At 39.4% G+C, this 26,431-nt stretch overlaps 1 long non-coding RNA gene across 2 annotated transcripts; it reads right to left on the bottom strand.

Moving 5' to 3' along the window:
• Positions 1-26,431, bottom strand: LOC112443032 (uncharacterized). 2 transcript variants are annotated; one of them, XR_009491930.1, is made up of 4 exons: positions 25,703-26,431; positions 10,294-10,392; positions 8,189-8,652; positions 1-2,268 (listed from the first exon to the last, which is right to left on the bottom strand). It is a non-coding gene; the product is annotated as an uncharacterized lncRNA (long non-coding RNA). The 2 variants fall into 2 exon arrangements; XR_003031316.2 differs by lacking the exon at positions 8,189-8,652 and having other exon boundaries at positions 25,703-26,419.

Raw genomic sequence — 26,431 nt, 5'->3', positions numbered from 1 at the left:
CTATTCAGTCATTTGCCTGTTGATGGATGTAATACAAGTCCTAATTTCAGCTACAACCAAAAAATGATACAATAAACATCCCAGTTCATATATCCCTTTATACTAATTTTCTATTACAAAATTACTGAACATGGGATTACAGTATCAACAAATAAGATATTTGTATTTTTGAGACATTACATGTACCTAACTGAACTGGCCATACTCTGCAGTATATTACCTACTATCTTTAGTGGTTCATTCAATACCCTTCTTCTGTTTTATATTTTCCTCTGTTACTGCTACTGCCATTTCCTTTTCTGTAAGTCCCCACTCTAGTGTCCTTTCCACAGCCACCTTATTACACCTAACAAAAAATTTTTCGATTGTTTAAAAAAGATCCTTTTATGGTTCATTTATTTGAATCAGAATCCAAACAAAATCTACAGCATTGTATGTTGATTCTCTCAGTTTATAAAAGTTCCCTCTTACCTTCTCAACCACCCCCTCTCTGCCCTGCCATATCATTTGTTGAAATAAATGATTATTTGTCTTACAGAATATTCCAGATTCTAGACTTCCCTTCTCCAGGGGATCTTCCTGACCCAGGGATTAAACCCGGGTCTCTTGCACTGCAGGCAGATTCTTTACCATCTGAGCCACCAGGGAAGCCCATTGTTTCCTTTTAGTGTTGCTTAACTTGTTCCTCTTTTCTCATTTTTTGTAGACTTAAAATCAGATAAAGGCTTGATTATATTTAAGCTCAATTTTTTTTTCATGGAGGATTCTTCATATGTGGCGAGGTATTCTGCATACTACATCACATGATGATTGTCCTTAATGTCTAGTTGTCCCACTTACAATGACATTGAGATTGGTGCATGAATTCCACTATTGACAGTCTGATCTATTCATTATAAAGTTCCCCATCAACCTTTCACCTCATAGTTTTAGCAGCCATTAATGAGCATTCCTTAAAGCCACTGTTTTATTAGGGTTTATAAAAATGGTGACTTTCTTATTGTATCCTTCCTTCTGCATTTATTAATTAAAATTCCTCAACAAAGAAGAATCTTCCCTTATCAACTCTTTAGTTACTCTAAAATACAGTTCAAACAGAAAAGACAGGCTGGAACCTTTTCTTAAGTAGTAGATTTAACTTGTCTAATACTTCCTATGATATTGGTATTTGGGTTTTTTTTTAACTTTCAGTTATTTATATTTTGCCAGAAAAAAATTTGTTCCCTCCACATTTTCAGTTTATTACCATGGACTACACAAGATATTCTTGTATAATTCTTTTGACCTCTATTGTATTTTCTTTTTCAAACTTAAAATGGTATGTGTCCACATGCTGGCATGCTCAGTCGCTTCAGTCATGTCTTACTCTTTGCGACCCTATGGACTATAGCCTGCCAGGTTCCCCAGTCCATGAGATTCTCCAGGCAAGAATGCTAGAGAGGGTTTCCATGCCCTCCTCCAGGGGATCTTCCCAACACAGGGACTGAACCTGAGTCTCCTGTGGCTCCTGCATTGCAGGCGGATTCTTTACCGCTGAGCCACCAGGGAAGCCCATATGCATACATATGTACGTGTAAACATATGTGTGTGCACACACACACACACATCTGTGTTTGCATTTATACTGATCTTTACAAAGAACTCATTTAGAGTTTATATAGTTTTGATGACCCCAGAAGTTGTTTTCCCTTCTACAGGTCACTTCCTAAGTACTCACACCTGTTTCACATTTGGAATTAGTCTGGAGGGTGGATAAGGCATTTCTCAGGTAATTTGCAGTTCCAAATTACCTTTACGTTATGTTTCCTCAGCACAGATTTAACTTCCAGTACCTCACTTTACTATGCAGAGACAAATTAGAAATCATCAGGAAAAGATTCCTCCACTTTTTACTTTTCTTGTCAACAAATTTATTTGCATTCTTGCCTTAAAAAAAAAAAACAAAACTCTATTCCCATTCCCTTTCACCACAATGAAAGAGGGCACTGCATCTATCTCTGCAACGTTTCTAGAGACCTTGATTAATTAATTAATGATTCTCAATTAGCATCAAATGCTACCAGCTTTCTTCCCTCAGTCTAAGTGTCCGCCATCTTAGGCAAATAGATACCTCCCTTTGTCCTATGTTCCCGTCTGGTTACCGCAACGTCTTTCTCCCCATTACAGCCAGCCCGTTGAAAACGTCATCTGTAGTTTCCACTCATAGTCTTCCTCTGCTCCCATTACTTCCTCAAATCTCCTCTTGCCAAAGTCACCAGTGGCTTCTTCCTTGATTAAAAAAATAAATAAATTTAAAAACACTATGTACTCACCCCAGCAGCTGACGATGCTCTTGCCCTCTTTGAAGTACTTTCCTTTCTCAACTTTCTAACAGTCCACCCCACCCCACCCTCACACTTTTTCTGACTATTCTTCTACGTTTCTAGCTATTATTTCTTGTCCTCCTCTGTGGATTCCTCTTTCTGGAATACGGAAGACCTTCAGATGTCAGACTTTCTAGCACCCTGAGCCTTCTTTTCCCACTTACCTTGGAAGAAAAGGGTGCCAATTAATATTTATGGGGTGATGGCTTCCAGAGCTGAACTCTAGTCCAAAACATTCTCATAATATCTTCTGTGTCCACAGTGGACTTGTCTACCTGTTATAAAAGCACCCTAAAGGTAATGTGTCCAAATCTGAACTCATTATTTTTCCTCAAAACTTGTTTTCCCTCCCATTCTTCCCTCTTGATAAATCATACTGCCATCTATCCAGTGATCCATGCCAGAGATCTTGTATGACAGTATGAGATAGTGTGATTACAAAATGGAAAAACCACTGGATTTTGCAAAAGAAGATTTATCACATGCTTAAGAATAATCTCATGGAAGGCATTTGTAAGAATTATAATCAGCTCTCAAAGAGTATCTTTCCTCAAACTCTGTATTTCCCACTTGAGTTTTTTCTTTCTTTTTTTGCTTTCATCTGTTTCCTCCCTCTGTGAACCAGATTTTTCTGATAATATATGGCTCACTCCAGTACTCTTGCCTGGAAAATTCCATGGACAGAGGAGCCTGGTAGGCTGCAGTCCATGGGCTCTCGAAGAGTTGGACACGACTGAGCAACTTCACTTTCACTTTTCATTTTCATGCATTGGAGAAGGAAATGGCAACCCATTCCAGTGCTCTTGCCTGGAGAATCCCAGGGACGGGGGAGCCTAGTGGGCTGCCGTCTACGGGGGTCGAACAGAGTCGGACACGACTGAAGCGACTTAACAGAAGCAGCAGCAGCAGCAGCAGCATGACCTTTCAGGCCAAGCCCACATCAGCATTTCTCTGATGTTGCTGTTCATACCAGAAGAGACTCAGATTGCCCCAACCTAAACTGACTCAAATGGTGCAAATATGTCATGCCTACGTCCTCTGCCTTAACTGGAGCTGTAGATAGGAATAGATGTTTTTTCAAACGAGTTGTGGGAAAGATAGACTGTATGTCGAGAGTTCTTGACATTTTACTCTTCACAAATCCTTCATATCTAAGAAATAATGATGAAATCCTGCCAAATCTACCTTTTATACTATTTCACAAATCTAGCCACTTCTTTTCATCCCCTCCTCACTTCACAACTTAACGCTGCCCTTTCCTAGATCCTCCCAACATATCCCCATATTCAGTCTCTCTTTCTTCACACCCAACCTCTACAATGTAGCCAGAGTGACCTTTTTAAAGTACCAATAATGTCACTTCTTTACTTAAATCTTGTCATAGGACATGTCAAGGCTGACACCTGACATACATGTCTGTATGTTAGTTAAAACTCCTTATTATGATTATGTTAGTTGCCCAGGGCTGATGTAACAGATTGGCACAAATTTAATGACTTAAAACCACAGAAATGTATTCTTTCAAAGTTCTAGAGGCTAAAGGTGCAAAATCAATATGTTGGCAGGACCGTGCTCTCTCTGAAGTCTCTAGGGAAGAATCTTTCTTCTCTCTTTTCTGGATTCTGGTGTCTCCCAGCAATCTTTGGCATTCCTTGACTTGAGCCGCATCACTCCAAGCTCCACCTTCAGCTTCACGTGACCTCCTTCTCTGTGTGTCTGGGTCCTCTCCTCTTCTTCTAAGGACACCAGTCATTGGATTAAGGCCCACACTTAATCCAGAAGGATTTCCCCTTGAGATCCTTAACCAACCTCATCAGTAAAGACCCTATTTCCAAAAGCTCACATTCTGAGGTTCCAGGTAAAATTGGTTCCCAAAGGAATCTCTTTCCTCAAACTCTGTATCTCCCAACACAACTTCACTTGAATTTTTTTTTTTTTTTCTTTTAACTTTCATCTGTTTCCTCCCTCTGTGAACTTGATTTTTCTGCCAATATATGACTCACTAAGACTACCTGAACTCTAACCCAGCATGACCTTTTAGGGGGACACTACTCAACCCAGTACAACGGGCTATAGGCCTTTTATGATATGGTGTCTACTCACCTCTCCAGCCTCATCTCTTATCACTCTCCAGCCCTCATATAATCTCTAGTCATAATAGCCTTTTGCAGTTCTGGGGCCATAAGACACAAGAAAGACTTACTTCTGGATTTTTGCATTTCCTGCCCACTTCTGTTTAGAATGTCCTTGCCATCTCCCTTTGCCTGGCTCTTACAATTTTTCAGATTCAGGGACTCTAGAAAGTTTTCCCAAGTCCCATCCATCATTGCTGTATGCCATCTGATCCCAAATTCTCATTTCACCTTCCATTTACCTCAATCATAGCATGTATCCCACTACCTAGTAATTTTAATTGCTGTCTCACTTCTTTTCTAGTCTTTCTCTCAATTCTTTGCCACTCAAATAATCAGTAAGGGACCAATCACTTATGGTTTTCTTTTAATTTGCTTTTGTACTCTCAGTGCAAAACACAGGGCCTAATAGGCACTCAACAGATGATTATACAATGAATGAATGTCTTTGAAAAGTAGTTCGCATATGGTAAGAATTTCCAGGTGTCAAAACTGATACGCAGTTGCGTCTGTGATGGTTTCTTTTTTGTGTGTGTGTGATGGTTTCTTTATTCAGATTTGTCCATTAGAGGGAATAATAACTTCGTCTAAGGAAATCGAGGGACGCACTCCATGAATACTGAATATTATATTAGTCAGTATTAAATTACTCCATTTAGTTTTGCTGTTGCATGTGTTGAAAACCCACTTTGATCTGACCATAGTCCTATTCACTTTGATTATCCTTAGATCAAATAATGCAAGATTCTCAATTATAGCCATAGATGTGAATGACAGAATTACTGTATGAGTGGGTTTGAATTCCATATTAATGTTAACCTTAAAGAAAATTATGTAGGTTTTTTCCTAAAGTGGAGAAAAGCCTCTATTGAAATTGGGAAATGTGTATACCCACAAGTGAAAGAACTTGAAATAGAGCCTTAAAGAAAAGAGAAAAGTTAAAGTAGATAGTGTTGATTACTTTCAGGTAGCTTACCACTTTCATCACCATTAGAATTTAATTATGTAAGCACTCTGAATAAAATGAGGACAGAAAAGATGTTATTAAGAAGATCACATTCCTTTTAGTTAAATCATTTTTTGGAATAAACGGCTCCCAGGATTCTTGAATGTTTTCCTTTTTGGTTAATATAGTATCAAGGATTATAAAAGTATATAGCAGGCGTACATACTTATATATGGGTTGCCTGAACTAAAAGAGACTACAAGCTAATTGTGGTTGAGGGGCATCAGCAAGTAGGACATCAACGATGAACACAGCTTCTGGAAGCCCCTGGCCTCCTGAGCAACCTTGAGACCCAGTTATGGGGAAGTCCTTGCAGCTGCGTTTAAGGAGTTTTAAGAATCTGTCAAAGGGAAGCTGGTAAGATCAATGAGATGTTGTGAAGTTCTCCAGACTGACACAAACCCAAGCTCCCAAGGAACATCAAGAACAAAATAACTCAAAGGTGGAGAAGCTGAGCTGTGATGAGACCAAGAAAGGGATTCTCTGGTGGCCACTGGTTTTCAGATTGTGCTCTGGGAACGCCCTCAGCAAAATGGAAGAGGATGACTTGTAGAGAAAAAAATGACCCCTTTGCTTCACTTCTTCCCCCCTTCCTCTAATCTCTTTCCATATCTCTGTCTCCATCCGCTCTCTCTTCTAACTCACACTGACTCTCTCTGTTCCTCTCTGGATACTAGAAAACAGAAATACAAGCAAGACAAATCCCTGCTCTTCACATAACCTTTCCCTACAGCCCATTTGCCTGTGAACAGAGGCCATAGCTGGAAAGAGCTAGACATTCTCTTGTGAATGTGTTAGTTGCTCGGTCATGTCCAGCTCTTTGTGATCCCATAGATTGTAACCTACCAGGCTCCTCTGTCCATGAGATTCTGCAGGCAATAACACTGGGGTGGGCTGCCATTCTTTCTCCAGGGGATCTTCCCGACCCAGGGATCGAACCCAGGTCTCCCACATTGCAGGCAGATTCTATACTGTCTGAGCCAACTGGGAAGCCCACAGATATTCTCTTACAGCCCTCAATTCTGAAAATCTATTCATTCATTTTTTTTGTCATTCATTCATTTATTCATTATTCAACAAACATTTACTGAACCTATGTTTTAGGTATATAATTTGCCTTCCTGATCAGTTATCTTCAATCCCTTTCAATTCATGCAAATTTTTTTCCCGCTAAAAGTTTGCTGATGCTCAATATGGAAACATGACAGCTGCACTGAGTGAATTGAAGTAGGAACATAGAACTGGCCACCTCCTGCCCTGCCCTCTTCTGCAGCCACTGAAGAACGCTTTGTGGAGCATAGCACACACACCCCTGTTCTATGTGAGCACTCCCATACATTGCAGAGGGAATGTGAATTGGTACAATGACTGAAAAACAGCCGGATACATAAAGTGAACAATATGCCCACCCAGTTCCTCCCCTGGCTATACACACTCAAGACTGAAATGTATACATATGAGAACCAGGGGACATATCAAGAGTAAGCATAGTTTATAAGAGGCACAAAATGAAAACAATGTTAATTTCCAGCATCAGTTGAATGGGTAAGTAAAAATGGTACAGAATAATCAAAATGGAAAAACCAACTACATGAAGCAACATGGGTGAATCTAACAATGCTGAATGACAGAAACAAGAAAAAATAATATGGATAGGATTTACAAAATGTTCATTTACATGAAGTTCAAATGTAAGCAAAACTAAACTGTATTATTGAGGAAATACCTACTGAGATGGTTTTAAAAGAACACTAGAAAGTAGAACAAAGAAGTGATTACCATAGTGAGAAGTTACCTCTAGGGAAGATGACAAGGGATATTAAGGGGAAAGGTCACAGGGAGTTAGTTGTAGGTGTTCTGGGGATGCTAGTGTTATCTTATCCTTTGCTATGGGAAGTGATCACACTACTGTTTGTATTATTTCTTGTGGGTGATTATACCTGCATTATTCTAATTATTCATTAAACAGACTTTTATGTTTTATATCTTTTTCTGCAATGTTTCACACTTGCTTAAATGGCTACGCAAACAAAATACCATTGCTTGATTCCTGCGAAGTGAGAACAGGAGGGAAAATGATCAACTTCAAAGATTTTGGAGTCTCTAGCTCCTGGTATAATGTCTACCCCAGGCAAAAGACCTATATAGTAATGTTGGCTAAACCAAACTGGCCTAGGCAATGAGACATGCTTTGAAAGAGTAAACATCTTGTAGAGCCTACAGGCTACATCTAAAATTCTCATTTTTACTCCATGTCAAGACAAAATGCTGCTGTGGTTCTGTGTTTCTGTTTATCTTCAGTTCAGTTCAGTTGCTCAGTCGTGTCCGACTCTTTGAGACCCCACGGACTGCAGCATGCCAGGTCTCCCCGTCCATCACCAACTCCCAGAGTTTACTCAAACTCATGTCCATTGAGCCGGTGATGCCATCCAACCATCTCATTCTTTGCCATTACCTTCACCTCCTACCCCCAATCCCTCCCAGCATTAGGGTCTTTTCCAATGAGTCAACTCTTCGCATGAGGTGGCCAAAGTACTGGAGTTTCAGCTTCAGCATCAGCCCTTCCAATGAATATTCTGGACTGATTTCCTTTAGGATGGACTGGTTGGATCTCCTTGTAGTCCAAGGGACTCTCAAGAGTCTTCTCCAATACCACAGTTCAAAAGCATCAATGCTTCAGCACTCACCTTTCTTTATAGTCCGACTCTCACATCCTACATGACCACTGGAAAACCATAGCTTTGACTGCATGGACCTTTGTTGGCAAAGTAATGTCTCTGCTTTTTAATATGCTGCTAGGTTGGTCATAGCTTTTCTTCCAAAGAGCAAGCATCTTTTAATTTCACGGCTGCAGTCACCATCTTAGTGATTTTGGAGCCCCAAAAAATAAAGTCTCTCACTGTTGCCACTGTTTCCCCATCTATTTGCCATGAAGTGATGGGACCCGATGCCATGATCTTAGTTTTCTGAATGTTGAGTTTTAAGCCAACTTTTTCACTCTCCTCTTTCACTTTCATCAAGAGGCTCTTTAGTTCTTTGCTTTCTGCCATAAGGGTGGTGTCATCTGCATATCTGAGGTTATTGAGATTTCTCCCAGCAATCTTGATTCCAGCTTATGCTTCATCTAGTCCAGCAATTCTCATGATGTACTCTGCATATAAGTTAAACAAGCAGGGTAACAAAATACAGCCTTGATGTATTCCTTTCCCAATTTGGAACCCATCTGTTTATCTTGCTACATATTATTTAATTCATAGTGAATAAAGAATAATGATTTTCTTTGAGGACATCAGTGTTTTTAATTGATTTTTGTTCAACTCAGTATTGACCTTTAACTTCAAACTTTATAAAAAATTGTCTAAATCTAGACAAAACAACTGACCTCAGTTTCTAATGGAGCCAAACACCTACTGGAAATTTGAAGATAGACACACAGTATACATACGTTCTTAATTTTTCCTGCTTCTCCTTAAAACATTGACCGGAGAAAACTCTGATTATTTGTGGGTTTATTTTGTTCCAATTGAGAATTCACTGTATTCTATGCTATGCAACTAAATTAAAATGCTTCAGCATTTTCTTTAGATAATAGCTATATCTTTCTACTAGTCAATTATTAACGACAAATCAGATTCTTTACCTGGTTTAACACTGTCTATGATAATAACCAATCTTTTTAAAATTATTAGCTTCAGATGCAATTATAAAAATAGAGACATTTTAATAGTTTTCAATGTTTTAAACATAGAATTGAAAAATAATTTACTTTATATATATATCATATATAATGCTGTTTTTTCAATAGCTAATTTTATTTATTTGTCACATATAATAGCCATACAGCCTTAACATAAATTGAAATAAAATGAAGAAAATTTCATTCATAATCCCAATGCTACCACAAATCAAACTGTTTTCAGTTTTAATTATACAATTAATTCCCTACTTTTAAACTAATGAGATCATTTAAAAAGTTACTTTAGTCTTTGCTCTTCTGTAAACTAGAAAGAAAAATATTTACTATTTTTTGTTTCCCACTTAGTTCAAAATTATATGAAGGATTCACAGAAGCTGTTAAAAATTCTATATATGCTTTTATATTCCAGTGTATAAATTGTTCTATGAACATTCACTCATAAGACAAAGCTCTGAAATCAAACACATTAAACATAAACCAAAATGAATAAGTAGTCATGTTCATCTCATATAAACCCTAGAAACAAAAATGTGTTTATTATATTTAATAATAAGTTATATTATATCCTCATAACTTATCCTTGCATCTTTTATTCAGTTATTAAATATAAATAACATGTATTTAAAGTTACAGAAGGTAATAGTTGCTTATCTGCAAGACTGGCTTTTTTTTAATGATACGTAAACTTAGTCAAGCCCCACATCTCTGTGGTAGTTGTTTGTTCTTATATAAAATGAAGCCACAAAGAACTCTATAGGTACCTTAAAAACATCAAGAAGCAACCCACTGAAATTGGGGAGATTTATTGTACATAAGGAATGTTTCAACTCACTGACTAAAGATAAATGCAATAAACCAGAAAAATCAAACGAGATGATAACAAAGTCCAGTAAAGGTGGTCTTTGATGTAGAAGACAAAGAATGAAAGTGTGATGGTGCTCCCTGGCCGGAAGCTTCATTTTAGAATTAGGATTCAAGAGTTTCTAGAAAGAGTCAACAAAGGAAAAATCAAAACCAAAACCAAAAAATCCTTAGTCTATTATCTAAAACAAAACAGGAACCAAGCAAAGGAAAGGAGGGCTGAATGAGACTTACCTTGTATTTAGGAGCAGCTTTTTTTTGTCCTCTTCAGGGTGGTGGCCGGGCGGGGCGGGGAGTTCATGTGAATGTTGCCACTGTCAGTGGGCTCAATTACTGGAAGAAAATTATTACCCTGGTGTTAGGGCAAGAAAACCTTTCATTTGGGGTACAGAAACTGAAGACAAATTAAAATTAATGGTTACACTATTTTTCAAAAATCCTCCTTTTGTACCTCAATAAGGAATAAAAAAATAATACATTGTTCACTAACTTTTCCTTGTACTGTATTAATGTTATCTAACTATAGCTGACTTATATGTATGGATCATAATACACAAAATGATCTTATATATATTTTATCATGTCTAAAAACACAAAAAATTCATGCTAAAGTCTTAACTGACTTGTCTTTTCTTCTTGCACCAGATTCTGGGACACAGGTTGCTTTTTTCATCCTTCATCCCTGTCTCCCTGGCCATAATCATGCTTGTTTTAAGGAATTTTCCTGCTGATCATTCTGGAAAACCTATTTTATATCCATTCTCTCCTCTCACTCCCAGGTAAACTCCTTAGGTGTTCCTTACATTCACAGTATCCATTTTCTTTTTTCTCTTCAATTGGCCCCTTAAAGATTTCTGAAAAGTAAAATTAGAGAAGCCAACTCTTCTTTTCTAGAAACAAAGGTTATTCGTTCAAACAAAAGAATGTAATCCAATATCAAAGCAGCACTTGTGACAATGACTAAGGCTGGAATTGTCCCTCCAGGGATGTTGAACTGTTTCTGCTTCAGTAGACTACATTACCACATGAAGGATAATAATAACAATTATCAGGACTTCCCTGGTGGTCCAGTGGTTAAGAGTCTGCCTTCCAATGCAGGGGACTAGGGTTTGATCCCTGGCCAGGGAACTAAGATGCCCCATGCCAGGGGGCAATTAAGCCTGTGTGCCACAACTAGAAAGCCCACAAGCTACAATGAAGAGCATGTGAACTAAGACCCAAAAACCAAAAATAAACAAATATTAAAAAAAATTATAACAGATATCATTCATCGAGCATTTTTTTTAATATACCAGAACTTAAAACATCATGCTAAGAATTTTTCATAGTGTTTGGCTCATTCTTCATAGCAGTCATACAAGGCAGAGAAATAATATAATCACCATTTTAGAGGTGAGGATGCAAGAACACATGAAACAGAGTTAAATACGTGGCTGAGGTCACCCAGCTGGTAAGTGACAGCTAGAAGTTGAACCTAGGCAATCCGATGCCAGAACCCACCCTCCCCATGGTGCGGGTGCATGAGTGTCAGTCACTATTCCTCAGACCCGGGTTCTTGGAGGTGATCTAAGAGGATCACAGCTCCTCTGATGAGATGGCTCTGTAGATAAGGAAGAAGGATCTGAAATTTGGGCTATCTAACTGTAGATCAAACCTAAGAAAGAGAGGTGACCAACATTATTAAAACACTCCCTACTGCATCCTGGACAGTGGGATCCTTCCGGTTATAAGACGGCCTACACTGGTTTTCCTGCTTCATGAGAAGAACAAAAGAGCCACCTAATCAGAAAGTCTTGGCAAGGGGCAATATAATCAGTGTACCAGAGAAGGGGTGAAGGGGCAGTTCTCGGATGCAAGTTCTGATTGATAAACGAAGATAAAATCAGTCCCTCTGCAAGAAAGTAAACGGTTGCAATGACAGAAAGAGAGCTGAAGTCTCAACAAAATGAATCCTTAATATTTTACGGGATTAACACTGTGATCTTATTCAAACACATGTTTCGGCCTCTTTTTAAAATAGCATTTTTTTGGACTTCCCTGGTGGTCCAGTGGTTAAAAGTCTGCCCAGCAATGCAGGAGACACAGGTTCAATCCTTGGTCTGGGAAGATCCCACATACCTCGGGGCAGCTAAGCCTATCCACCACAAATACTGAGCCCTCCCTCCAGAGTCCATGAGCCATAACTACTGAAACCCTTGCCCTAGAGCCCATGCCATCACAATGAGAAGTCCATGCACTGCAACCAGAGAGGAGCCGTGCTTGTCACAACTAAAGAAAGCCCACGTTGCAGCAATGAAGACCCAGAGCAGCCATAAATAAATAAGAATAACATAGAGCAGCATTTTCACCTTTTCTAACTTACAGTTATAAATAAAGTCCACTTTCTTCTTCCCTCATGAATATCACAGAATTTCATCTCTGCTTCCTAAGTGTCAGGATGTCCTCTTCTCCTTACCTGAGAGAGTCTCAAGGTTTCAATATCCCCACTGACCACAGGATCTCAAGTTGTCCTTTTGAGAATAAAATGAATCATATAATCTTGGTGTGTTAAGGAACCAGGCTGTGATGGTTTTTTGGCTACTTGCTGGTAAGCATTTCCTTGCTTCCTAATTGCCATGCAATTGTTGGAAACAACAAATATTTATTTTTAAATTTTGAGTCTTTGGCCTTTTTCTTTTCATCCCAAGTAGACACTAGCTTGTGGGCACAGTCTGAAGCCATGCAGACCCTGAGGATGGCCTAGGTAGACTATGGGATGTCCCCTTTACATTGTCCCCACTCCCCACGGAAGCCATAGTTAAGTTCTGCCCCAGGGTATTTTCAGATCAGAAACACTTGATTTTTCTGACAGGGATTATAAACTGGAGGTATCTGCCAGAATCCACACCAGCTCTCTCCACCTCTAATCTCTTTCTTATCTAACCCTTAAACATTGGATAAATTTTTGTCTGTAAGGCAAAGTGACTTTCTATAGGAATTCTTCAGTCCAAGAATCAGGAAAGGAGATCTCTGAGCTCACATGGAGCGAGGAGAACCCTAGTGGCCAGACTGTGTTCGCTACAGACCATTCCTCATTAAGAGCTTCTGTGGAGGAGTGGCTGATTCCAGAGACTGCTGCTGCTGCTGCTGCTAAGTCGATTCAGTCGTGTCTGACTCTGTTCGACCCCATAGACGACAGCCCACTAGGCTCCTCCTAGTGTCCCTGGGATTCTCCAGGCAAGAATACTGGAGTGGGTTGCCATTTTCTTCTCCAATGCATGAAAGTGAAAAGTGAAAGTGAAGTCGCTCAGTCGTGCCTGACTCTTAGCGACCCCATGGACTGCAGCCCACCAGGCTCCTCCATCCATGGGATTTTCCAGGCAAGAGTACTGGAGTGGGGTGTCATCGCCTTCTCCGCTACTAGGTTCATATCAAAAGAACTTAGGAACCTTCTAGACTAAGCTCTCACTGGCCAAGAATGGTAAATTTGAACATTACTGAGGTTAATAACTGCAACAGATTAAAACACATCAAGTGTATGTAAGCCTTGTGTTTAAAATGATACTTTAAAAAAAATCAAAAAAAAATTAAAATTTAAATTAAAAAAATCCAACTAATTGGTCACTTTTGGAAGGTGCTAGTGAACTGATTCATTATATTTGGAAACTGGTAAACAGAGCAAAGATTTCATCATTACTCCTGTATTTCCTATACACACTACCTCAGAGTAACCAATACTTGATGATTAAATTTGGTCTTTATAGAATTACAGATGGAAAAAAGGAACAACAGAATTAGAATATCAGCATCTTACCATCTCTAATGAATTAATCTGGTCAGTGATCATCAGTGAGGCTGCTAACATCACAAAGAACACAACTGGATTTCCGTACCACATGACAGAAGCACACACATCACCACTCACAAAACTCTCTTGGAAATTAAAACTCCGATGTCAATCTGGTTAATCATTAGATTCAATTTACAGGAAATATAAAGGACAGAGAAACATGTCAAATGACAAGACTGGGATGCGAACTCCAGTGGGCAGTGGAAATACAACCCAGTTTCTTCAACACAAAAAACAACAAGGGCAAAAAGAAGGGGGGAGAAAAGGAGATTTATGGGAGCGTTAATCAAGGTTCTCCAGAGAAACAGAATCTATAGTACAGACAGACAGACACACAGATCTAGAGAAGACTGAACTATTATGAAATTGGCTCACTTGGTTACAGGTTGACTGACAAGTCCTAAGGTCTGCAGTCAGCTAGCCAGAAACATAGGCGAGCTGATAGCATACTTCTACTCCAAAAGCCAGCAGGTTCTAGACCTAGGAGAAGCTGAAGCTGAAGAAGCTTGAACCCAAAGGCAGGGGGAAAAATAACCCAGCTTTGCGACCCCATGGACTATATGATCCATGGAGTTCTCCAGGCCAGAATACTGGAGTGGGTTGCCTTTCCCTTCTCCAGGGGATCTTCCCAACACAGGGATCGAACCCAGGTCTCCTGCATTACAGGCAGATTCTTTACCAGCTGAGCCACAAGGGAAGCCCTAAAGGCAGTTGGGTAGGAGGAATTCTCCCTTATTCAGGAGCTGGACAGCCTTTTGTTCTATCCAGACCACCGACTGATTGGGTGAGACCCACCCCCATTAGAGAGAGCAATCTACTTTACTCCATCTACTCATTTAAATGTTAAAACCACCAAAAACAAACAAACCAAAAAACCTCTCACAGAAACAACACAATAGTATTTGACCAAATATCTGAGAACTCCGTGGCCTAGTCAAGTTGACATATAAAATTATCTAGCACAATGGGGTAAGTTTAGATTGAAAGAGATTAACTAAAGACATATGTCAATAATAGGGGCAGTCCTAACATGGCAGAGGAATAGGACGGGGAGACCACTTTCTCCCCCACAAATTCATCAAAAGATCATTTAAACGCTGAGTAAATTCCACAAAACAACTTCTGAATGCCGGCAGAGGACATCAGGCACCCAGAAAAGCAGCCCATTGTCTTCGAAAGGAGTCATCATCTGCCTGAGAAGGTGCGCCGGCTGTAAACCCAGAAAACCGACCCGCAGGGATGGGAGAGGCGTTAAGTTGCAGTGACCGGGCTGGCCAAACACCTCATCATCTCAGCTGCTCAGACCTGGCAAGGGCACAAAACGCAGGCCCAACGGAGTCTGCGCCTCTGAGGATTACCCGAGTGCCTGAACCTGAACGGCTTAGACCTGGGAGGTGCATACAGCCCAGGGCCGGCCTCAGACGGTTACCGGCGGAGCAACCTAGAGCCTGAGCTTGTGTGGGCAGGGAGGGTACATGCACCATGAGCGGGGGCAGACCCAGTGAGGCTGAGGCACTGCGAGCACACGCCAGTGTTATTTGTTTGCAGCTTCCCTCCCTCCCCACAGCGCGACTGAACAAGTGAGCCTAAAAAAAAAAAAAAGTGTCCTCCACCGCCCCCCTTGTGTCAGGGCAGAAATCAGACACTGAAGAGACCAGCAAACAGAAGAAACTAAAACCGAGGGAACCACCTTGGAAGTGACAGGTGCAATAGATTAAAACCCTGTAGTTCGTACCAACTACATAGGAAGGGGCCTATAGATCTTGAGAAATATAAGCCAGACCAAGGAACTATCCGAAAATGAACTGACCCCACACTGGCCACAATAACAAGAGAGAAAGTTCTAGATATATTTTTACTATTTTTACGATCATTCTTTTCTTTTTCTTTTTTTTTTTAACTTTAAAAAAAAATTTTAAGTCCTCTATTACTCCTTTAATTTTCATTTTTATAACCTACTATTACTTTTCAAAAAAAAGTATTTTTTAAAGCAAACTTCATATATATATTTTTAAAAATAATTTTTGTGACTTTGTTTTTTTTCTCTTCTTCTTTTCTTTAATATTGTATTTTTGAAAATCCAACCTCTAATCTAGAATTTTAATCTTTGCTTTTTGGTATTTGTTATCAATTTTGTACTTTTAAGAACCCAATCTTCAGTACCCATTTTTACTTGGGAATGAGATTACTGGCTTGACTGCTCTCTCCCCCTTTGGACTCTCCTTTTTCTCCACCAGGTCACCTCTGTCTCCTCCCTCCCCCTTCTCTTCTCTACCCAACTCTCTGAATCTCTGTGTGTTCCAGATGGTGGAGAACACTTAGGGAACTGATTACTGGCTGGATCTGTCTCTCTCCTTTTCATTCCCCCCTTTTATCCTCCTGGCCACCTCTGTCTCCTTCCTCCCTCTCTCTTCTCTGTATAATTCCGTGAACATCTCTGAGTGGTCCAGACTGTGGAGCACACATAAGGAACTGATTACTGGCTAGCTTGCTCTCTCTTTTGATTCCACCTCATCTCATTCGGGTCACTTCTAACTCCCTCCTCCCTCTTCTCTTCTCCATGTAACTCTGTGAACCTCTCTGGTTGTCCCTCACTGTGGAGAAACTTTTCATCTTTAACCTAGATGTTTTATCAATGGTGCTGTATAGAAGGAGAAGACTTGAGACTATTGTAAAAATAAGACCGAAAACCAGAAGCAGGAGGCTTAAGTCCAAATCCTGAGAACATCAGAGAACTCCTGACTCCAGGGAACATTAATTGATAGGAGCTCATCAAATGCCTCCATACCTACACTGAAACCAAGCACCACCCAAGGGCCAGCAAGTTCCAGAGCAAGACATACCACACAAATTCTCCAGCAACACAGGAACACAGCCCTGAGCTCCAATATACAGGCTGCCCAAAGTTACTCCAAAACCAATGACATCTCATAACTCATTACTGGACACTTCATTGCACTCCAGAGAGAAGAAATACAGCTCCACCCACCAGAACACTGACACAAGCTTCCCTAACCAAGAAACCTTGACAAGCCACTGATACAACCCCACCCATAGTGAGGAAACTCCATAATAAAGAGAACTCCACAAACTGCCAGAATACAGAAAGGACACCCCAAACTCAGCAATATAAACAAGATGAAGAGACAGAGGAATACCCAGCAGACAAAGGAACAGGATAAATGCCCACCAAACCAAACAAAAGAGGAAGAGATAGGGAATCTACCTGATAAAGAATTCCGAATAATGATAGTGAAAATGATCCAAAATCTTGAAATAAAAATGGAATCACAGATAAATAGTCTGGAGACAAGGATTGAGAAACTGCAAGAAACAAGGACCTAGAAGAAATAAAAAAGAGTCAGTATATAATGAATAATGCAATAAATGAGATCAAAAACACTCTGGAGGCAACAAATAGTAGAATAATGGAGGCAGAAGATAGGATTAGTAAAGTAGAAGATAGAACGGTAGAAATAAATGAATCAGAGAGGAAAAAGGAAAAACGAATTAAAAGAAATGAGGACAATCTCAGAGACCTCCAGGACAGTATTAAACACTCCAACATTCGAATCATAGGAGTCCCAGAAGAAGACAAAAAGAAAGACCATGAGAAAATACTTGAGGAGATAATAGTTGAAAACTTCCCTAAAATGCGGAAGGAAATAATCACCCAAGTCCAAGAAACTCAGAGAGTCCCAAACAGGATAAACCCAAGGCGAAACACCCCAAGACACATATTAATCAAATTAACAAAGATCAAACACAAAGAACAAATATTAAAAGCAGCAAGGGAAAAACAACAAATAACACACAAGGGAATTCCCATAAGGATAACAGCTGATCTTTCAATAGGAACTCTCCAAGCCAGGAGGGCATGGCAAGACATACTTAAAGTAATGAAAGAAAATAACCTACAGCCCAGATTACTGTACCCAGCAAGGATCTCATTCAAATATGAAGGAGAAATCAAAAGCTTTACAGACAAGCAAAAGCTGAGAGAATTCAGCAGCACCAAACCAGCTCTCCAACAAATGCTAAAGGATATTCTCTATACAGGAGACACAAAAATGGTGTATAAACTTGAACCCAAAACAATAAAGTAAATGGCAATGGGATCATACTTATCAATAATTATCTTAAATGTAAATGGGTTGAATGCCCCAACCAAAAGACAAAGACTGGCTGAATGGTTACAAAAACAAGATCCCTATATATGTTGTCTATAAGAGACCCACCTCAAAACAGGGGACACATACAGACTGAAAGTGAAGGGCTGGAAAAAGATATTCCATGCAAATAGAGATCAAAAGAAAGCAGGAGTAGAAATATTCATATCAGATAGAATAGACTTTAAAACAAAGGCTGTGAAAAGAGACAAAGATGGTCACTACATAATGATCAAAGGATCAATCCAAAAAGAAGATATAACAATTATAAATATATATGCACCTAACATAGGAGCACCGCAATATGTAAGACAAATGCTAACAGGTATGAAAGGGGAAATTAACAATTACACAATAATAGTGGGAGACTTTAATACCCCACTCACACCTATGGATAGATCAACTAAACAGAAAATTAACAAAGAAACACAAACTTTAAATGATACAATAGATCAGTTAGACCTAATTGATATCTATAGAACATTTCACCCCAAAACAATGAATTTCACCTTTTTCTCAAGTGCACACGGAACCTTCTCCAGGAGATCACATCCTGGGCCATAAATCTAGCCTTGGTAAATTCGAAAAAATTGAAATCATTCCAAGCATCCTTTCTGACCACAATGCAGTAAGATTAGATCTCAATTACAGGAGAAAAACTATTATAAATTCCAACATGGAGGCTGAACAAAACGCTGCTGAATAACCAACAAATCACAGAAGAAATCAAAAAAGAAATCAAAATATGCATAGAAACAAATGAAAATGAAAACACAACAACCCAAATCCTATCAGATCAGATCAGTTGCTCAGTCGTGTCCGACTCTTTGCGACCCCATGAATCACAGCACGCCAGGCCTTCCTGTCCATCACCAACTCCCAGAGTTCACTGATACTCACGTCCATCAAGTCAGTGATGCCATCCAGCCATCTCATCCTCTGTCGTCCCCTTCTCCTCCTGCCCCCAATCCCTCCCAGCATCAGAGTCTTTTCCAATAAGTCAACTCTTTGCATGAGGTGGCCAAAATACTGGAGATTCAGCTTTAGCATCATTCCTTCCAAAGAAATCCCAGTGCTGATCTCCTTCAAAACCTATGGTACACTGTAAAAGCGGTGCTAAGGGGAAAGTTCATAGCAATACAGGCACACCTCAAGAAACAAGAAAAAAGTCAAATAAATAACCTAACTCTACACCTAAAGCAACTAGAAAAGGAAGAAATGAAGAACCCCAGGGTTAGTAGAAGGAAAGAAATCTTAAAAATTAGGGCAGAAATATATGCAAAAGAAACAAAGGAGACCATAGCAAAAATCAACAAAGCCAAAAGCTGGTTCTTTGAAAGGATAAATAAAATTGAAAAACCATTAGCCAGACTCATCAAGAAACAAAGGGAGAAAAATCAAATCAATAAAATTAGAAATGAAAATGAAGAGATCACAACAGACAACACACAAACACAAGGGCTCATAAGAGACTACTATAGACAATTATATGCCAATAAAATGGACAACATGGAAGAAATGGACAAATTCTTAGAAAAGTACAACTTTCCAAAACTGGACCAGGAAGAAATAGAAAATCTTAACAGACCCATCACAAACACGGAAATTGAAACTGTAATCAGAAATCTTCCAGCAAAAAAAGCCCAGGTCCAGACGGCTTCACAGCTGAATTCTACCAAAAATTTAGAGAAGAGCTAACACCTATCCTACTCAAACTCTTCCAGAAAATTGCAGAGGAAGGTAAACTGCCTAACTCATTCTATGAGGCCACCATCACCCTAATACCAAAACCTGACAAAGATGCCACAAAAAAAAAAAAAAAGAAAGAAAGAAAACTACAGGCCAATATCACTGACGAACATAGATGCAAAAATCCTTAACAAAATTCTAGCAATCAGAATCCAACAACACATTAAAAAGATCATACACCATGACTAAGTGGGCTTTATCCCAGGGATGCGAGGATTCTTCAATATCCACAAATCAATCAATGTAATACACCACATTAACAAACTGAAAAATAAAAGCCATATGATTATCTCAATAGATGCAGAGAAAGCCTTTGACAAAATTCAACATCCATTTATGATAAAAAAAACTCTCCAGAAAGCAGGAATAGAAGGAACATACCTCAACATAATAAAAGCTATATATGACAAACCCACAGCAAACATTATCCTCAATGGTGAAAAATTGAAAGCATTTCCTCTAAAGTCAGGAACAAGACAAGGGTGCCCACTTTCACCACTACTATTCAACATAGTTTTGGAAGTTTTGGCCACAGCAATCAGAGCAGAAAAAGAAATAAAAGGGATCCAAATTGGAAAAGAAGAAATAAAACTCTCACTGTTTGCAGATGACATGATCCTCTACATAGAAAACCCTAAAGACTCCACCAGAAAATTACTAGAGCTAATCAATGAATATAGTAAAGTTGCAGGATATAAAATCAACACACAGAAATCCCTTGCATTCCTATACACTAATAATGAGAAAATAGAAAGAGAAATTAAGGAAACAATCCCATTCACCATTGCAATGAAAAGAATAAAATACTTAGGAATATATCTACCTAAAGAAACTAAAGACCTATATATAGAAAACTATAAAACACTGGTGAAAAAAATCAAAGAGGACACTAATAGATGGAGAAATATACCATGTTCATGGATTGGAAGAATCAATATAGTGAAAATGAGTATACTACCCAAAGCAATCTATAGATTCAATGCAATCCCTATCAAGCTACCAACAGTATTTTTGACAGAGCTAGGAGAGGGCAATGGCACCCCACTCCAGTACTCTTGCCTGGAAAATTCCATGGATGGAGGAGCCTGGTGGGCTGTATAGTCCATGGGGTCACTAAGAGTCAGACACAACTGAGTGACTTCACTTTCACTTTTCACTTTCATGCATTGGAGAAAGAACTGGCAACCCACTCCAGTGTTCTTGCCTGGAGAATCCCAGGGACAGCGGAGCCTGGTGGGCTGCCGTCTATGGGGTCGCACAGAGTCAGACACAAGTGAAGCGACTTGGCAGCAGCAGCAGAACAAATAATTTCACAATTTGTATGGAAACACAAAAAAACCTCAAATAGCCAAAGGAATCTTGAGACAGAAGAATGGAACTGGAGGAATCAACCTGCCTGACTTTAGGCTCTACTACAAAGCCACAGTCATCAAGACAGTATGGTACTGGCACAAAGACAGAAATATAGATCAATGGAACAAAATAGAAAGCCCAGAGATAAACCCACGCACCTATGGACACCTTATTTTTGACAAAGGAGGCAAGAATATACAATGGATTAAAGACAATCTCTTTAACAAGTGGTGCTGGGAACTCTGGTCAACCACTTGTCAAACAATGAAACTAGAACACTTTCTAACACCATACACAAAAATAAACTCAAAATGGATTAAAGATCTAAACATAAGACCAGAAACTATAAAACTCTTAGAGGAGAACATAGGCAAAACACTCTCCGACATAAATCACAGCAGGATCCTCTATGACCCACCTCCCAGAATATTGGAAATAAAAGCAAAAATAAACAAATGGGATCTAATTAAAATTAAAAGCTCCTGCACAACAAAGGAAACTATAAACAAGGTGAAAAGACAGCCTTCAGAATGGGAGAAAATAATAGCAAATGAAGCAACTGACAAACAACTAATCTCAAAAATATACAAGCAACTCCTACAGCTCAATTCCAGAAAAATAAATGACCCAATCAAAAAATGGGCCAAAGAACTAATTAGACATTTCTCCAAAGAAGACATACAAATGGCTAACAAACACATGAAAAGATGCTCAACATTACTCACTATCAGAGAAATGCAAATCAAAACCACAATGAGGTACCACTTCACGCCAGTCAGAATGGCTGCGATCCAAAAGTCTACAAGCAATAAATGCTGGAGAGGGTGTGGAGAAAAGGGAACCCTCTTACACTGTTGGTGGGAATGCAAACTAGTACAGCCACTATGGAGAAGAGTGTGGAGATTCCTTAAAAAACTGGAAATAGAACTGCCATATGACCCAGTAATCCCACTGCTGGGCATACACACCCGAGGAAACCAGAATTGAAAGAGACATGTGTCCCCCAATGTTCATCGCAGCATTGTTTATAATAGCCAGGACATGGAAGCTACCTAGATGTCCATCAGCAGATGAATGGATAAGAAAGCTGTGGTACATATACACAATGGAGTATTACTCAGCCATTAAAAAGAATACATTTGAATCAGTTCTAATGAGGTGGATGAAACTGAAGCCGATTATACAGAAGTAAGCCAGAAAGAAAAACACCAATACAGTATACTAACGCATATATATGGAATTTAGAAAGATGGTAATGATAACCCTATATGTGAGACAGCAAAAGAGACACAGATGTATAGAACAGTCTTTTGGACTCTGTGGTGGGGCGGGGGGATGATTTGGGAGAATGGCATTGAAACATGTATAATATCACATAAGAAATGAATCGCCAGTCCAGGTTTGATGCAGGATATAGGATGCTTGGGGCTGGTGCACTGGGATGACCCAGACGGATGGTATGGGGAGGGAGGTGGGAGTGGGGTTCAGGATGGGGAACACGTGTACACCCGTGGCGGATTCATGTTGATGTATGGCAAAACCAATACAATATTGTAATTAGTCTCTAATTAAAATAAATAAATTTAAATTTAAAAAATAAATAAAGACATATGTCAATAATAAATGGAACATATTTGGATTCTAATACTGACAAAACAACTGAACAATTTTTTTAAGGAAAAGGATAAGAAAAATTCGAACACAGGTTATTTGATGATATAAATGAATTCTTTTAAAAACTATTTAGGTAGAAGAACAATACAGTTAAGTTTTTTAAAAGAATTCTACATCTTCAGTAATACATATTTAAGTTATTTACAGATAAAATTCTATGACATTTGGGATTTGTTTTAATAAATAACACAATCTCAGTTCAGTTCAGTCACTCAGTCGTGTCCAACTCTTTGCGACCCTATGAAATGCAGCACGCCAGGCCTCCCTGTCCATCACCAACTCCCGGAGTTCACCCAGACTCACGTCCATCGAGTCAGTGATGCCATCCAGCCATCTCATCCTCTGTCGTCCCCTTCTCTTCCTGCCCCCAATCCCTCCCAGCATCAGAGTCTTTTCCAATGAGTCAACCCTTCGCATGAGGTGGCCAAAGTATTGGAGTTTCAGCTTTAGCATCATTCCTTCCAAAGAACACCCGGGACTGATCTCCTTTAGAATGGACTGGCTGGATCTCCTTGCAGTCCAAGAGACTCTCAAGAGTCTTCTCCAACACCACAGTTCAAAAGCATCAATTCTTCAGTGTTTAGCCTTCTTCACAGTCCAACTCTCACATCCATACATGACCACTGGAAAAACCATAATCTAGGGTGGTGGAAATGGAAGGTATAGATATTGGCACTGTGCTGATAAATAGTGAAGCTAGGTGATAGCTATGTGGAAATTCATTGTATTATTTTCTCTAATTTTGTAAATATTTTACATTTTCCACATAAAATTTTTAAAGGCATTATTTTTCAACCTCTAATAAAATAACTAATTAAGGTAAAAATAAGTGGATATTTAAAAAATGAGTAAATGATTAATAGGAAACTTTATAATGAAAGACTCAAGCTTTCAGTGCTGGAATCCACTTGTGTTATCTGTCAAAGAGGGATAATTGGGAACTTCCTGGAAGTCTAATGGTTAAGACTCAATCCTTCCAATGCAGGGCATGTGGGTTCCATCCCTGGTCAGGGGGGACTAGGATCTCACATCCTTCACAGTGCAGCCAAAAATTAAAAACAAAACAAAAAAAAACCTGAGTGGGATAATTGGACATTATGTACATCCTGATATGATGGATTATGAAGTACATAGTACTACCTATGAAATATTCTCGCCAAAAAGACCTTCTCAAGGGATTAGATCTAATTTTCAACACACGGAACATTTAGAAGCTAAAGAAACAAGTTAAACCACACCATGAAGAAATATGCATTCAAATTCTTTTGCTGAACATCCCACAGCACGGCTCACCAGTTTCTAAAACAAATCAGTAGCATAAAAGAGTAGGGGAGAGAAGGGAGGAATGTTGTTCTGGATTAAAACTGCTTGAGAGAAGGAATTCCCTGGTGGTCCAGTGGTTAGCACTTAGTGCTTTCAATGCCAGGCGTCCAGTTCAGTCCCTGGTAGGAGAACCAAGATGCTGCAAGCCAAGTGGCCTGGCAAGCCAAGCCAAAACAAACAAACAAAAAATACTTGAGAGACATAATACCCAAATACACTATATGGTTATTGTTTGGGAACAAACTAACTGAAAGAAAAAAAAAAAACTTTGTTGACAATCAGAGAAGCATAAATAAGAAATGGGTGTTAGATTACATTAAGAAATTACTTTTTATTTTGTTACTTATGAAAAATTATTATTTTTAGGGTGGCCTATTGGATTATTTAGGGAGGAAATGATATGATGCCTAAGTGTTGCTTTAAAATATTCTAGCAAAAAAATATAAAAGTGCTTGTTAAAAAAAAGATTGTTAACTGAGTGAAGAGTACATTGTTAATCTTTTTTACATTTCTGAATAATTTTGGAAATTTCCATAATAAAAAAACAAACTGAAACATTATGTGCTATTCTCCATAATTTGGAATAGGTTTGCAAAGTTTGAGCCTAAATTATAGTTTTCTCTTACTAGATTCAAGGATCAGGATGCACTTCCGTTTTTTGCTTTTCTTGAAGTAGCCACCTCAAGTCAACACTCTCTATCAGACTTCAGGTTTTATGATTACTCCTTCTAGCACCAGTCCAGAGATTGAGACACAACATTGGAGATATTAAGTGGACCATTTTTCTTGGAAATTCCAGACAATGTTCTCTCATTTTCCATCCCTCCCTCTCTACTGGATTCTTCTCACCAGTATTTAAATACATTAACAAATTAAAAACAATCCACCCCAGATCAGTGCTTCTGAAAATTTCATAAACATAAGAATCACCTGGGCATCTTGTTAAACAGCAGATTCAAATTTAGTATGTTGGCGATAGGCCCGAGATGCTGAATTTCTAATTAGGAGATGAAGAGATGCTGATGTTGCAAATCCTTGAATCAACCTTTGAGGAGAAAGAGCCTAGCTCTTATTTCTCACTCTGTGCTGTGCTGTGCTTAGTTTCTCATTGGTGTTCGACTCTTTGAGACCCCATGGACTATAGCCCACCAGGCTCCTCTGTCCATGGGGATTCTCTAGCAAGAATACTGGAGTGGGTTGCCATGTCTTCCTCCAGGGGATCTTCCCAACCCAGGGATCAAACTCAGGTCTCCCACACTGCAGGCGTATTCTTTACCATCTGAGCCACCAGGGAAGCCCATGAATGTTGGAGTGGGTAGCCTATCCCTTCTCCAGGGGATCTTCCTGACCCAGGAATCAAACTGGGGTCTCCTACAATGCAGGCAGATTTTTTGCCAGCTGAGCTACGAGGGGAGCCCATTTCTCACCCTACATAGAGCCAAACTTCTCAAGAGTGTCCACACTCGTCTCCATTTCCTTGTTTCCCATTCCTTCTTCAATCCATTCCCCACTACCTGAATAAAATAGTCCCCCTTAAGTTCCATACCACAAATCAGATGTGTTCTGTGCATCAGTGTTCATCATACTGGCCCTCTCAGTAGCGTCTGTTGGGGATCCTCTTTGAAGCCATTCTCTTCCACTGCTACTATGACATCACACTCTCCTGACTGCCTTTCAGTCTCTCAATCAGAGCTTCTCATTATTCACTGCCAAATCATCTATACATGGTGGAAATTTTTAAAGGTTCAGGCCTGGCTTCCCTTTCTTCTAATTCTCCTCTGTGTCTCTGTCTCTGACACCACTCCCAGCCATCCTTTGACTGTGACCTCATGAGACACCTAAGCCAGAACCCTTTGATCAAGTCACTCAAATTTCTGACCCATGAAAACAATAAGAAATTATAAATGACTACCGTTATAAAAAGCCACTAAGCTTTGGGGTGATTTGGTACATTGAGCAACAGATATTCAGAACATCCCCCTGACTTCCACACAGACATCTCCCCAAACAATTCAGGACACACCATCCCAAAATACGCCACTCTGCCATAGTGACTATTTTGAACTGAAGGCACTTAAGAAAAAACAGGTGCAGGGAGGGCTCTCTGATCTCTCTTTTTCTCCTGAAAAACAGGCCATAAAATCTCCCATGAGAAGAAAATACCCTTCCTATAGCAGGAAGAAAAGAACATCCTTATCACTAGAAACTGACGCTCAACTGGATCTGTATAAACTTACTAGAATGGCTTACCAGGTGGCATAGTGGTAAAGAATCT

This window comes from Bos taurus, chromosome 20, assembly GCF_002263795.3.
Source record: "Bos taurus isolate L1 Dominette 01449 registration number 42190680 breed Hereford chromosome 20, ARS-UCD2.0, whole genome shotgun sequence".
Classification (NCBI taxonomy): domain Eukaryota; kingdom Metazoa; phylum Chordata; class Mammalia; order Artiodactyla; family Bovidae; genus Bos; species Bos taurus.
The sequence above is the reverse complement of the archived record's forward strand: the minus strand, read 5'-3'. Positions and strand labels throughout refer to the sequence as shown.